Source organism: Micromys minutus, assembly GCF_963924665.1.
Source record: "Micromys minutus genome assembly, chromosome: 14".
Taxonomy (NCBI): Eukaryota; Metazoa; Chordata; class Mammalia; order Rodentia; family Muridae; genus Micromys; species Micromys minutus.
The window spans coordinates 48,631,905-48,647,957 of NC_137983.1; positions in this window are offsets into that span (position 1 = coordinate 48,631,905).

The window sequence follows — 16,053 nt, forward strand, 5'->3', positions numbered from 1 at the left end:
TGCAAATTCAATTACAATTTGATGCCATCACGTACCTGTTAGAGCAGCTATTTTAAAAGGATGACAGATAGCAGGTGCTGATGAAGAATCAGAACAAAGGGAGACCCTTCTGCTGTTGGAGGGAATTTAATAAGCGATGTTCATCATTGAAAACATCAGTCAACTTCCTCAAAGGATAAAAGTAGAACTCCCATAATTCCAGAGTCTCTCAGCTTTCTGTATTACATCAGTGCATGGAAGACATCTCTCTTCCCATGGTTACTGCAATGGGGTTCATGGGAGCCTGGACACAAAGTTCAAAGAAGTGTCATTGACAGGTGAACTACTAAAGAAATCATATATCCATCCAAATAGCGGAGTACGATTTACCTTTAGAAAGCATGAAACCCTGTCATTTTAACAACGTTGATGAATCTTGAGGTCCTCATGATAATTGAAAAAAAAAAAATCCAGGTTTGGAAAGGCAAACAAAACAAAGCATTTTTATTGGGGATATAAAAACATTGTCCTTTTAAAAACAGAGTAGATATTATGTAATTCTTGGAGTCTGTGAGGGCTAGGATTTACATATTTTAGTAAGACATACAAAGTTCAAGGGACCTACTCTGTATTACACAGTAAACATAAGCAAATATCTCTACAAACATATGTGTCTATGAAACTAAAAATAGAGTTTTGCAAAGGAGCAGATAGTATGTGAAATCATTTTAAAAGATAGATGGTTATTTGTGATTAAAATCAACCTGCTGGAGTCAGGCTTTTTGATGTAAATCATCTTCTATCTGTATGCCTGCATCTCACACTTGAGTGAGAAGACAGAAGAGGAATTGCATCTAATGGGCTGAGAAAGGATGGTGTTACTGATATACGCCATACAGAGGAGAAATCAGGCTGGCTAACAATCTCAAGAACATGACATGCTGAACAGTCCTCAACCTGGGTCTGCTTTTGCTGATGTTTGGTTTTTGATTTTTGTTGTTGTCTTGTTTTGTTTGTTTGTTTGTTTGTTTGTTGTTTTTGTTTTTGCAGTCCTTTGGCTCCCATGATATTTTCCGGGAAGGGTTTTCTATGCTGTCTCTTTCATTTTTCTAAAATTCTCCAAAGAAAGTCTTTTTCCATAAGCTAAATCTTAGGCAATCCAAGTGTTGTGGTTTGAATATGAAATGTTCTCTGGAGTCTCACAGTTTGAATACTGTGACCCTGCCTGGTGGTTCTAATCTGGAAGGCTGGAGGACATAGGGGGAAGAAGAAATTCGCCCGGAGAAGTGATCACAGGAGTGAGCATTAACATTTTATGGTCCATCTCATTTGCATATTGCTCCATACCATTTGAGATTATTGCTGGTCTCCCATGATGTGAGAATCCCCAGCTATGTGCTCTGACATCCATCTCAAACCATGAGCCAACATAAATCTCTCCTCCCTTGTGTGTCTCTTTGTTGGGCATTTTCTCACAACAGAATTTTTACTGAACCAGGGCCACCACAGTTCATGAGCTGTCCTGGTTTCTCTTCCATTGTTGTGATTAAAAGACATCACCTGAAAGCAACTTTGCGAAGGAAAGGCTCGGTTGGAGCTTAGAAGTTCAGGCCACAGTCTATCCCTATGTGAGACCGACGTAGGAACTTGAAAGACTGAAAGCAGGTCTGGTTCTGGTTCTGCACAGCTTTACCTCACACAAACTCACTGCACAGCAAAGTAGTATAACTGAACCATGGAGAATGCTGCTTGCTAGCTGGCAAAAAGGACAGCTGACACCCAGCTAGCTTTCTTACATACCTAAGGAAAACCTGTGTAGGGATAGTGCCTCCCACAGTGGGCTGGGCTCTCCTATATCAATAATCAAGAGAATACCCCACAAACATGTCCACAGCTTGATCTACCCAGTTCCTAGATTTAAGTTGTCATCCCAGATACTCAAAAATGTGTCAACTTTTCAATGAAAGCTAGGCAAAAATCTGAGCTTTCTGGATTCTTCTGAGCAGGGGATGTTCAAGGTTGGATTGTAAGTGATTGACACACTGCCCAGCACCTCCCTTTTAGAGGTGAATAACTGATCTTATGTTTTGGTTGCACCTTTTCTCATTTATTTGCATCCCTTAACTGGTCCTATCAAATTTCTTGATTTATGTGTTTGTTTGTTTGTTCGTTTTTAGTGACATCTTTCTATTCTTCCTGCCCACACCTGTCTGACAATCTCTAAAACCGAGCATCCTACTTGTCTGCCCTACATCTCTCTGTGAATACCAATTACCGTGCCTTGCAAGAGCAATTTCTTTTATCCACCTTTTAGGCAGTTGCCTCAGCCTTCCCAGTCTTAGTTGGAAACAGCTGTACCTTTCCCTTTTTATTCCTTTTCTTCCAACAAGAATACTGAGTCATCTCTGGCTCTCTTCTCTCTGATCCAATTCACTAGGCAAACCTTGCATTTTCAAGTTGGATATTATTAAGAAAAATAAAGCAGATCTTAGTAACCATTTAGACTGTAAGAATGATGTATACATGGCATGTATCTTAAATGGAATTGTGACAAGCTTTAGAAAAGTAGCTGAATTCCCTGAAGCTATCTTATGCAGATAAACCAGAAGAGCTCTTCTAGTATTGGCTAGTAAATGAATCAGATATGTTGTTTTTAACATTTAAAATCATCCAAATGTTGATGTTATATTAAATTAGCTTTTAAATAATCCTAATAAAAATGAGTAGCTGGGACTGAGAAGACTAGTATGTCAGTCCAATGCTGCTGCACAAGTTCAGGGCTTGGGGGCCTGAGTTTGATCCCCTACACTCACCTCAACAGGTTTTGCAGCATATGCCTGTTATCCTGTTCTGAAATGGAGAAAGCAAGAAGACACCTATGCATAATAGCCAGCCCTGCCAAATCAACAGGCTTGCCAGATCAGTTCAGTGAGAGGTACCATCATGGAAAATAAAGTGTAAGGAAGTTGAGGAAGACACAGACATTGAGCCCTGGCTTCCACACATGTACACTTTTGTGAATGTAAACCTAAACACACACACATACACACAGGAACATGAACACACACACACATAAACACACACACACACACACACACACATATGTATATACATACATACGTACATGCACTCACCGACAAATAAACAATGAACTTTAAATTTTAAATATTTTAACAACAAAGAACACATTATGATATGCATTTTGCATAGGGCATGGAGGTATTACCTATATGTTTCTGATGAAATCACACAGTCTACTTAACCTCCAGTGAGGTTATGGTGAATAGTGTCTCATATTACAGTGAAATCTTGTCTGATATTATATATTTTTTAAACCCAAAATGAATTTGGCAATACTTTTACCAATCTCTTTTCCAATGTTATTACATCATTAAAGCCACTAAAACAGCCCAGCCGATTTGGTAGTACTCTCAGCCCCCTTGAAAACAATAATAAGATACTGACAACAATTAGAGAATATTAGTCTGGAGTAACTAAGAATTAGAATTCTATAACTCCATGCAGCCGTTAAGTGAGAATATTCAAGCCTTCAACATGAGCAACAAGAGCTTAATTCACTCTGTTAGCCTGTATCATGTAAACAGATCATTTGTGACATAATTCATGTTTTCAAAGGATGCTTCTTAGCTGTAATATATGAATGCTTGTCACTTGATTGCTTTTTAAAAACATATTTGTTTATTTTCACATCGTATGTATAAGGACATCTGCATGCCACAGACCATGTGTGGAAGTCAGAGGGCAACTTGTAGGAGTCATTTCTCCTGGTCTACCATGTGATTCCAGAGGATTAAACTCAAGGTGCCAGGAATAGTAACAGGTGACTTCATCCACTGGTTGCTAGTCCCAGCTTTATTTCAAATGAGGCAAACATGACCTAATTTGGGATTTGGAGTCAGTTTAGTACAGTGATTCTGTTCTCTGCTGTCCTGTTTCATCACTTTGAAAATAAAACGTGTCCCTCGTACCTCCAGATCCTCCTTAGAACTCCTGGCTTAGTAATAACCCAGCAAGTGCATTGTTAGATGTTACAAACTGGGTGCCTGCATCCCAGCTACTCAGAACTGAAACGTCTTTTCTGCACATTCTTTAGTTTCTAGTGTTAGATCAGCATGTCCACGGAGGGGGCAGCTCTCCCTGCAGAGCTTCCAATTCTGAGACCCACAGAGAAGAAGAGCGCTGGGCTCTTCTGGCAGGTTAGACCTGGGCACAGAGAGATCAGACAGAATGAGCCTAAGCTGAGCAACTGGAAGATGCTGGAGCTTATTCAGTACTAGAAATAACTGAAGACATGGGTTCAATTCCTATTCTACAACTCATCCGTCCATAATCTGCTTCTATCCAAGCTTCTGAGAATTAAGGATTTTATTAGTTAATTTCCTTTTGGACAATTACATATATGTGTTGTATGTTCTTATTCCCCTGACTATAAGTTCTTCTAAAAGTCAAGATTCATCAGACTTATGCAAGGATCCAATCATGAACAAGTGAAAGAAGTGTCATTGTGACTATGATATGCTTGCACGTAATAATTAACACTTGTGATAAAAAAAAATCCTTTTAAGTATTCTGTTTCAGCCCCAAAGTGAAACTCAAAATGACATTAGTACAATTAGTGTTACTATAAATAGGTCATTCAAAAATCTAAATAAGCAGGGCCAATTAGTTAAAATGCTGAGGGCATTAGGTTAACTACTCCTAAAAAACATGCACGCACAATCTGATACAGAGGGGTGGCTGCTGAGTAACATCATCATAGTTGAATAATTTTGCTAAAAATTAATTTTGCTCAGAAAGTAAAGATCTGAGGAGGCATTTTTTTAAAATCACTTCAGAAATAGTCACTATTCAATTACAAATATCTACAATTAATATTTATAGATTAAGAATCCTCACTAAGGAGATATCAGAAGATTCTGCCTCAAAAAATATAGAACAATATGGGAAAGTTATAGAAGTTAGCCTCTAGTCTCTATATGCATGTGCCCACAGGGATTATATTCACCTCCTCCCACACAGGGTAAATTTGAAAAGACTTCAAGTGCTGATGTAATTAGGGAACCTTAAGTTCCAAGCACATTGGTTATAAAGTGGAGGATGAATTTTCTCTCTGTTGTGTGCACAGCAGTGCACATATCTAACTTACCTACTGTTAGCACCTACCATCGGCTGCATTTCCTTTGATGTCTTTTGTGATTTTTATAAGCAAACCTGAATGGTTGGATATTAAGCTCTCGAAATGTGCTTCTTAAACTTAAGTAAAAAATAAAAGGGACCTCTTAGATTTTGTAGTTCTTGATGGATTTCAAGACAATCTTCTCCCTCTCAGGCTTTTGTTAGGATTCTTCTATTCCAGAAGTCATTGTATTTCTTCCCTTTCAGGGTGTTCAGATAGAAAAGTCTGGATAAATAATGGGATAGGTAATCCATTTTGGCATCTGAAAAGCCCAGACATTGGAAAAGACATAAACTAAATAATCTTAGAGATATAGGCTCTGTTCAACTTTGGTTATCCTTGTAGCTAACATACACACCATGTATAACAAAATGTATAATTTATAAATATAAAGCATAAAATAAAATGTATATAAAATCGTGTGTGTGTGCCTATGTGGTATATGTGTACGTACGTGTGTGTGTGTGTGCGTGTGCGAGTGCGAGTGTGGGACTAAATAGAATCTAGATAAATACAAGTGAATTACAGGAATATATTCTTAGATTTTTACCCTCTGCAGAACTCAAAGAGGGTCTTACACTCCTGGAGCCCCAGGCACAGAGACAGAGATGAATTATGACAGGGGAGGGTGCACGGAATGACGATGGCTTGTGATTATCAAGTGCCATTTGCTGCTGTGCATAATTGCATTGCTACACTGCAGTTTGGCTTGCTCTCTCTCTCCTTACCCCCTTCCCTCTGTTCTTCCTACCCTCACTCCCTAGTCCTTCCCTCACCCCTTCTTCCTCCTTCCCTCCCTTTCTCCCTCTCTCCCCCATCTCTTGTAAGTATTTATACTTGTGTAGATAATTTTCTTCTTCCACCATTTTTTTTTCTGAGTCTCCTTTGGCGTGTTAGAAGGTATAATGCTATTCTTCTGTTCATCCAAATTTTTCTCTTTGGGAGGACAGTGAGGGAGAAGACAATCGGTTCTCTTATTTACCTGATGGAAATGTACACACTTTAAATCACATGTATGCTGTTTGATTTAGGTACTGCACTGTGTGGGAAACTGCAACACAAAGCCAAGTTCTGCACCATTTCCCCCGTATCACTTGGCTTTGAGAACTCAATGCTGAAGTTAAGTCGAACGCTCTTGGTAAGGGGTATAATTTCAAGCTAACACAAGGTCTTGTAGGGAGGGCTTTTCATAGGAAACCTACAGCAAACCTGAGAAGTAGCTGTTGACATGACTGTGCTTGGAGGTAGAGTGTTGACCACTCTTGCAACCAAGAAGCCTTGACTATATTATTACTGGTATTTGACCCAAGGACAGCAATGTTTAACCTCTCAAACCAGAACACCTTCCTGCAGAAAATATATAGACTTTTTTTGTTCTTTAATTCCATAAACAGAAATAGGACATATAGATAACAAGAGGTAATGGAGCCTTCAGGTTAACCCATGGCCTGAAATAAGCCTTGAATTTCAGGGTAGTGTCTGGTGCCTACCTCTACAAGATGGCTGTGGCTTTCATTGGTAGTATATGAAGGTGCATCTGTAAGAACTTGAGAAACATGATGCACGAACAGTCAGGGAGTGTGGAGAGATGGGGTCTGTGGCTCAGTTCCCTTTGCCTTTTAAATCAGGCCAGGACTGCAGCTCATAACAGATGTCCCCCACAGTCGGGAGGACTGAGTGCTGTGCCCTCTGGTTCCCACCCTGGGAAGGCAGATGATAAGGAGCCCTAAAAGTTCAGGGCTTTTTGTGCAGTTCCACACCTGTGCTCTTCCTAGATTGCTTAAATTGCTTGTCATTACTGTAACTGTCTGACTTAATACTCCTGTCACTGTTGCTCAGGAACCATTGTTTCAAAGGAACACACATTGTTGCATATTTTCAAAAGGTGTTGTTAACACAAAAGGGTTCAGGATTTCAAATGTCAGTCAACTAGTGAAATGTCACAGATTCCACTATTTGGGTTTAGAAAAAAATAGGAAAAAAAAAGTTTTTCCAACTTTTGAAACATCTCAGAAAAATAGACAAATCCCTTCATAGAACACTTAGTTTTCTACTCTGGCAATTACCTGACTTAGAAACCATTTGTATTTCCTTGAAAATACGAATGTGTGTGTGTGCCTGCAATCACCCCCCCCACACACACACCAGACAGACACATACACACACATACTCCCCCTCTATGTTGAAGTACTTATAATTGCATATATAATCTTCTTCTGTCATTTTTTCTGTTAGTCTACTTTGGTCTATTTTGAAGCAATATGCTATTCTTCTGTTTATCCAAGTGACAAAGACCATAATTGATTCTCTTATTTACCTGACACAAATGAACAGCAATATATATATATATATATATATCACAAAGGTAGTAAGGCCCTTAAGATAAAAACAAATCTTTCATTAAAATCATTTCCTATTAACTCTCGAAATCATACAATTATTACTCAAAATGTTAGTGAAACATGAAATTATTTTTATTAAGTGAGCAAGGAGAGTTCCAAAATCATCGTTTGGGAATTAAGAAAAATAACAGAAATTGAATTATGTGCCTCCATCACTGTGTGAGGTATAGCTTTAATTATTATGTTGACATGTTTAATAATCCTAGTTCAGGGATTACTTCCCAGAATGCAACAGACAGCGACACGCTTCCAATCACTAGGTCGGCTCTCAGAATGAACATTCTAATTTCTAAACGAGTAATGATTTTAATAAATTCTCCAACTGGGACTTTGACTGTGTACCCTGATAAACTGAACAGCCCAAATTTTAAGGTTTAGGTTTACTACAACTGTTGGAACTGTTTTTAGGCTTTTGCTACACTTGGGAGGACTCAGGCTTCCTCTAACTCCTCGGTTAGTAAAGCATCTGTAACCAAAGTATAGCTGCAGATGATAATATGCTGTCCTTGGAGGGTTGTTTCTAAACCCATCCCTCCAAAGAAAATGCAACTTTGCTTAAAGCAAAACAAAAGAACAAGAAAACAAACAAAACCACGTTTGCAACATTTTCCACAAGTGATTAATTTGGCGGTAAGAATTCTGCATGCCCCGTAGGAGCAGGTAGATCATGAACCAGAAACACTCTCCGAATGAAGGGCAGAAATTGCCCACCCGGAAGAATGAGTTTGGCTGTTTTAGTTCTAGTCTCCGTTTGCAGGATTATATGTATGTACAGCTTAGGCTCTTAGCCCAGCCTCATTGTCCATCCTGTCCCCACCCCTTACAGTGGCTAATGACTTTCTCTGAGTCCAGGAAATGTACAGGGTGTAACATAGGGCTGGAGCCAAGGGCTGACACAGTAAATTGAGTACTTAATCATGGCAAACATAGCCAGATAGGATATATAACAAATTTGGAAACTGCCTTTTAATTTCTTCATTCTCACCTCTCTGGGCTTTGCAACCAGTACAGCAAACTCGGAACACCCAAGCTTGGGCTTTTTATATCCCTAAACATTTCTGTGAGCTTGCCCTATTGTTTGAACCTAAAGCAACCAAATGCATCGCAGTCTTCCGCTGCTCTCTACCTGGGCAGGTGTTTTTTGTTTTGTTTTGTTTTTAAGTCCTTCCAAGTTTCCCAGCTCCAAAGTGTCCTCAAGGCCGGAAGCCAGTCGGTGCCCTGCGCCGCCTTCTGGCGGAGCTTTATATTGCAGCCTGAGCTTTTGATTCGGGAAGGTTCTAGCCTGTTTCTACGTCACCAACTTTCTGTTAACCACTTGAACAGCCAGGACTTCGTTTCTTTAAACAGCAGGTAGACGTTGTGACTGTTTTTCATAGGTATTGAGTCGATTTAATGCTCAAATAGAGTGTGAAGTCAGACCTCTCAAATCTGTGACTATGGAATAGGTAAGACATTTTATCAACAACTACATTCTGCCTATGAAACCTGACTGTGTTTAAGGATGTGTTCATGTGCTGAGAAGTGTAATGACATGCTATCTGTGCTTTCCTTAAGGTATATCAAAACGAGAAAATTAAAGGCGTGATCCAAATATATCCGACAAAATTTAAATTTTAAATTATAGGTCAATTTTCTAACCAAGATTCGGGAATAATAGACATGAGTCCTTTCCCTCTGAGCTTCCCGGAATATCTCGTTTTCTTTCCGAAACTCTGCCTGTCGTTATAAAGCTAAAGCAGAGCCAGTCCTGTACATCGTTGAGGGTAGAGAGGGTGATGAGGCTTTCACTTCAGGTGCCGGCAGAAAGCAAAAGGTAGCCTCAGATTCAGGGGGACTTGGATGATGGAAATGCTGTGCAAAGACCCAGGGCACAGGCTGCTACTCTCTCCACCCCAGTTAACGAGAGGAATACGGCTTCAGGTGAAGGTGAACAACGTCTCTCCCTTGAGGTGGGTTGGTATAGCTTATTGGAGATAGAAGCAAGATCAGAGGGAAAGTAAGCCCCAAGCCACACAAGTCTGGGGGTGTGTCTGTGCCTCCTACTCACTCTGGGCTGGAGAGATATAATGTGTTTCTATGATGAACTTTGTGGAGTTGGAACATACACATTGTTTTACTGTGTGTATGTCACTAAACCCCCAACAGCAAACAACCATTATCTGTTAGAGCCAGAGGACAGAATCAACGTGACTTTGTCCTACATGAGGTTGAGACATATGGACCAGCAGAGTGTCAGTAATGGTCCAGTGAGTATCACAAAAACAGCAACACACACCATCACATGCATACATATGTACATGTATGCATATGTATGCTCACATAAACACCATGGGAATTATAATTTCACCAACACATACAAACAATAACATCATAGAGATAACACATACACATGTGCATATAGTATAAATCATATACACAGAATATATTACACACAGAGTAAGGATTATACATATTCTATAGGGACTGTACACATACAGTGTATATTACACACACACACACACACACAAAAATGCATGTGCGCGTGCATGTGCTTGCACTCACACACACAGTAACTCAAAATTTACTTTCTCTGAATTGAAACTTTCTAAGGTAAACTCATGAATAGCTGTTTTTAATAAGTTGTACACTCTTCTGGTTGTTGCCATATTACCCAAATCAGACCCCACCACCACCACCTAAGCTACAGGGCTGGGTGGTACCTACTTTCTGAGAGCCTTCTGACAGGTTGGGCATGGTATGCTGTCACATAGCCATGTATCTTTATTACAAGGAGGGCCAGAGGACAACACAGAAAAGATGCTCAGGGAAGCCTAGAGCTTCCAATGCGAGTGCTGGGGAATTTGCCTCACAGTGCCATCTGAAACTAACTTCTCCTGGTGTTAAGTCCTTACTTGTAAGAATTCAAGATGCCAGGAATGTCATGAAAATCAAGACAAAGTGTCAAGGGATTTCAAGCAGTGATGATTGACATTATAAACAATTCCCCATCTTTCCTGATCTCCTAAGTCCTCTTAGAAATAGAACTTTAAATGATAAAGCCCCTTTAAATGTATCTGTGTCTACCTCCAGAATCAGAAAACGAAATGAAAAAGAAGGTGCACTGAATGAGGCATGGATCTGTGACCCATTAGGTAGCAATAACTGCACCCAGCTTTCCTTCTATTGCCAACTATTGTAGAGTAGATTCCTTTCTGTTTGCTTTTTCTGAAATGAAAGATGTAGGTTGAAGGAAAGAGTTTCTTGAGAAAGATGAAATATAATTTTGATTTCTTCAAGAATAAATTAAGTCCTACACAACTTGGAGGGGTTCCATGTTGAATGGATGTGACAAGGAGAACCCTTGCTCTTTTACTTTCAGGGAAGCCTCAAAAATCTCTAGGTATTTGTCCCTCGCTGCCAGACTGGAAATCTTTCCCCTTGGTTTTATTTTCATTTTGCAGTTGTTCCTAAAGTTTTATTTCTGCAACTCCTCAGAATTATTGTTTAAGATAAAGGCAGCAGCCTTCAGGAAACACAAGATCTTCATTGATTAAACACGTGCCAAGAACTAGTCCCACGTAATACAGCTCAAGAGAAATATTGACCGTAGTCTGTGTGTCAGACCTTGAGGGTAAGAAGAAAAATGTCTTTCTTTACTTACTAGGAATTTACAATTAGGAAACAATGTCAATAAATAAACACAATTTCATTGCAATGCAAAAGAATTAAGAGCACATAAACGTGCCTTATAAGAATGCCTTGTAAAGTCAGAGGAAAAGGGAGAGATGAAGATATGAGGGTGGTGATATTGGGGGATGCGTTGAAGCTCTGGACTGGAAATCACAGGGGAAATAGTGATGTAGGGATCCATCCAGGGAATAGAAAATACCAAAGACCCTTAAGGAATTGCTGAAGAAAATTGGAAAAGGACAGTGTGCATTAGAAAACAGTTTTATTTTAATATAGAATCTGAAGGTATGAGAGAAAAGGGGCGAAGGGTACATTCTGTATTAAGGCATGGAGATGAAGGAACCTGAAACAGCAGCCTCTTAACCCCTGCATAATATTACACAAGCCAAGGAAAGGACAGGAAGAGACAGAGTGCCCTGCTCCATGTGCCAGAGGGTTATCTGGGTTTCATTCTATGTGTACTTCCCTTAGCAACAACAGTGTGTGTGTGTGTGTGTGTGTGTGTGTGTGTGTGTGTGTGTGTGTGATGTGCTGAACATCAGAGTGCTTCGTCAGAGACTAGAAAGAGGGCTTGTGTCCGATCTCTGCCACCAAGTTGCACTGGCCTGGGCTGAAGATGGTCTCCATCCACTGTGGCAGAAAAACACTGTGGTACACGTAAACTGAGGTCTGTACCTGCCCCTAAGTGTGAAAAAAAGCAAGCCCGAACCACATGGGCCCCATGCACACTAGAATGAGACAGAATCTCTCCACCAAGGGGAAAGGCATGCAGCATGGAATGTGGCCAAATGGTAATAACCAAGAACAACCAACCAATAACAAGCAGCAGCTCAGACTGGTATGTGTCCAGTCTACAGTTACCAGAGGATTAATTCATGCCACATACATATAGTCGGAAATCGTCAGTGTCCGGTAACCATACATGCTTAGTCTGTGGCAAGTGTTCCTCTGTTAACTTACAAATGTATACATGAAATGGAAAACAAATAGTAAAGATGTGGAGACTCTGGGATGCAGCAGGAATGACTGGAGATGCCTGATCTATGCACGGCAGATAGAAATGAGTGACAGATGGAAAAATTTAGACAGATAAAAAAATATAGATGCAGCTAGACAGTAGGTTATAAAATAGATAATAGATGATTGGTGGGCAAATATATGTGATAGATAGATGATAGAAAAATAGACAGTATATGATAGACAAATTTACTATAGACGATAGACAACATATATAAATATGTATAGAATAGCTGATAGAAAAATAGATGGCATATTATATATAGGTAGGATTGTTATAAATAATAGATGATATAAATTTAAGTATATATATATATATATATATATATATATATATATATATATATAATAGATGATAGATAGAAAGTCATTAATTATGAGGTAAATATGGAGATTTTCAAGTAAGCTGCAATATTTTTAGAAAGTAAATAATCCCATTTTCAAACATGTTCTACATCCGCATCTGTGCCACATTTCCTCTGCACTGGCTGCCATTTTCACTGTCTCAGTTGTGTTTATTCAAGCAAGTTTTCTACCAAAGTACTGGCTATCACTAATTAAACATTGAGGACACAAAGAAAGGAAATCTACCTGGACACTGAGATTGCCAATTAAACGCCTTTCACCACCTCTTGCCTGCTATTGCTCTCGTCCGATGCACGCTTTCAGTCAAGCTGTGAGCACTTAGACAGTTCTTTGCCATTATTGAAATTTATGGTGTAAATTTCCATTGTGTTTTCTTTCTAAGAGCCTAGGTGGGCCTAGTCAAGTTAAGAAATTTAAGAAAGGCATTCTAAGAAAAAATATTCTGTTGTCATAAATGAGTCTGCCAAACAGTTGGAGACAGGGCACAAATGATTAGGACTCAGGCAGTAGGAAAATGATGGGCAGAAACCATACCCCTCCAAGCATAGCAGTAATGGAATACTTGCATTTGCCTTGCCCTCCTCCAACTTGATGTAATTCCAAAACACTGAGCTGGAATCTACTGTCCTCTTTTCCAACTGACCTCCCAAATGCACAGAGGGAGTTTATAAAGATTCCAATAATTGTTTTAATGGGAAGAACAGCAACACAACTAAGAATGAGCTTCAGAGTGAACCAGAAATGGCCAGTGATGAAAGTCATTGCTGTGGTTTTAATAAAATATAGCCCCAAAGGCTTATATATTTGAATAGTTAGTCACCAAGCAGGAAGTGGCATTACACATATATGTATATACACATATATACATCCACTTATATGTGGATATTCGTCACTAAATAAATCATAACCATCCTACAAACTGTAGGCCCAGAGAGGTTAGGTATAATAGAAACTACAGAAAATACTGATCTCCCTGGGAGGAGAAAATAGAATGGATTTTATGAATAGACTGGGGGAGGATCAGGTTGGAAGTGGGAGTTAGGAGGAAATGTGGAAAGAGGCAGCTAGAATTGAGGGACATTTGAATGATGGTATAGAAATCTAGTAATATGGGAAATTAATAAAATGAAGGTGATCCTAATGAGGTTTCTTAATAATGGGGGTGATGGAGTCCTAACCAGTCATTTCTTGCCACTAAATGAATTTTCCAATACTGGGACTGGTTTGCGTTCAATTGAATTACTCGCCAAGTGGGTCCCATTGAACAATCCCAGTTGTTGCTAAGATAATGGTTTGCAATATGCAAACTCACCACAGAGGGACCCATTGACAAGGACAACATCCATATGACACATTAAAAAAAAAAAAAAAAAAAAAAGAGCTGATGCCTAGATGGAGATTTCACCCTGACATTCCAGATTCTTTGGTGCTAGAAAGATCACTGCCATATACATCAAAACAAAACAAAACAAAACAAAACAACACAACAGCAACAAAATCCAAATGTTGACACCAACCCAGGCTACAAAACCTTTGACCTACAATCTGTCCTACCTAAAAAAATATACTAGCACAATGGTGACACAGAATTTAAGGGACTAGCTAACTGACTGACTTGATTTAAGGCCAACTCCATGAGATGCAACCCATGCCCGCCATTTTTGGGTGCCTAAGAACCAAAGACTAGGTATCCTGGAGACCTAGGGTAAACACAAATAATAATGCAAGCCCACATATAAAAGTGACAATAAAATGGTTGGATCCTAATGATATTCTATTTTCAGAGAAGCTTCTTCCTGCTTCAAATGGGGTCATATACAGAGGCCCAAAGTCAGACATTATATAGTGGAGGCCTGGAAGAGGGAGAGAGGGGAGGGAGAAAAAGAGAGAGGAAGAGAAAGAGTGAGCAAAGAAAGGGAGAGATAGAGAAGAGGGAGAGAGAGAGGAGGAGAGAGAGAGAGAGAGAGAGAGAGAGAGAGAGAGAGAGAGAGAGAGAGAGAGAGAGAGAGAGAGAGAGAGAGAGAGAGTTATGGAGATCAGGAATACACAGGTCTAAATGGCTTCCCTCAGAGTTCAGGGAGCCCCATAGAAGAGGAGACAGAAAGAGTATAATAACCAGAGGGAATGGAGGACCCCAAGAGAAGAACAAGGCTCACATGAATTCACAGAGGATGAACCAGCTATCACAGGGCTTCTAAGTATATATTATAGCTTTCAGATTAATATCTTTTTGGAACTCCTAGTGTATGAATAAATTGGTATATGATTCTTGAACCTTATCCTTTTTTGTTTTTTTTTTTTTTGTTTTTTTTTTGGTCATAGAAACAACTATTTTTTTAAATTGGTTATTCTCTGTATTTACATTTCAGGTGTTATCCCTTGCCCACCATTCCCTCCCCATCTTCTTCCCATTACCTCCATGAAGGTGCTCCCTCTCCCAACCACCCTCTTCCGCCTCAGCACCTTGGCATTCCCTATACTGGGAAAAATGAGCCTTTGTTGGACCAAAGGCCTTTCCTCCCATTGATGTCAGAAAATGCCATCCTCTACTGCATATGCACCTGGAGCCATGGGTCTCTTCACTTGAACTCATTGGTTGGTGTTTTAGTCCCTGGGAGCTGTGGTGGGTTTGGTTAGTTGATCTTTTTGTTCTTCCCATGGGGTTGCAGACCCTTTCAGCTCTTTTAGTCCTTTCTCTAGCTCCTTTATTGGGGTCCTCATGTTTAATCTGATGGTTAGCTGCAAGCATCCTCCTCTGTATTAGTATAGCTCTGGGATAGCCTCTGAGGAGGCTTCCTTATCAGGTTCCTGCCAGTAAGCACTACTTGGCATCAGCAATCATGCTTGGGTTTGTTGTCCACCTTTTCTTGAACTAAATTCTTTCTGTTGCATTGCCTTGTATTCTGTTTTGTCATGATTGGTTTTTACCTACTAGAGACCTGTTCTTTTCTAATGAAAGACATAAGAAGTATGGATCTAAATGGAAAGGGGGTTGCTGGAAGTAATAGAGGAAGAGGAAACTGTAATCAAAATACATTTTATATATAAGAAAAATCTATTTTCAATAAATGTTTTTAAAAATTCAATTTTTAGTAGAGATAGAGGAAAGAGCCATGACTTGTGACATTTCTGGGAAAAGACTCTAACCAGGCTATTTGTATGAGAAATCTGTGGTTTCTGGTCAACTGAACCTGAGGATTAACTGTGAAGAATAGCTGTAATTAACAAGAGACCAGAACTACTAAAGTAAAACCTTTGTTTTCCTGGGACAATAGATGCTGGCTGCTTAAAGCTGAGAAATTAGCAGTATTTTGAAGGGACAAGCATGTGGAGATGAAATCTTCAGGGAAGTGTTTCCTCAGAGACATCACATGCAAGCAGTGTTAGATAGAGGTGGCCAAGGCTGTGCTCATAGCCAAACTT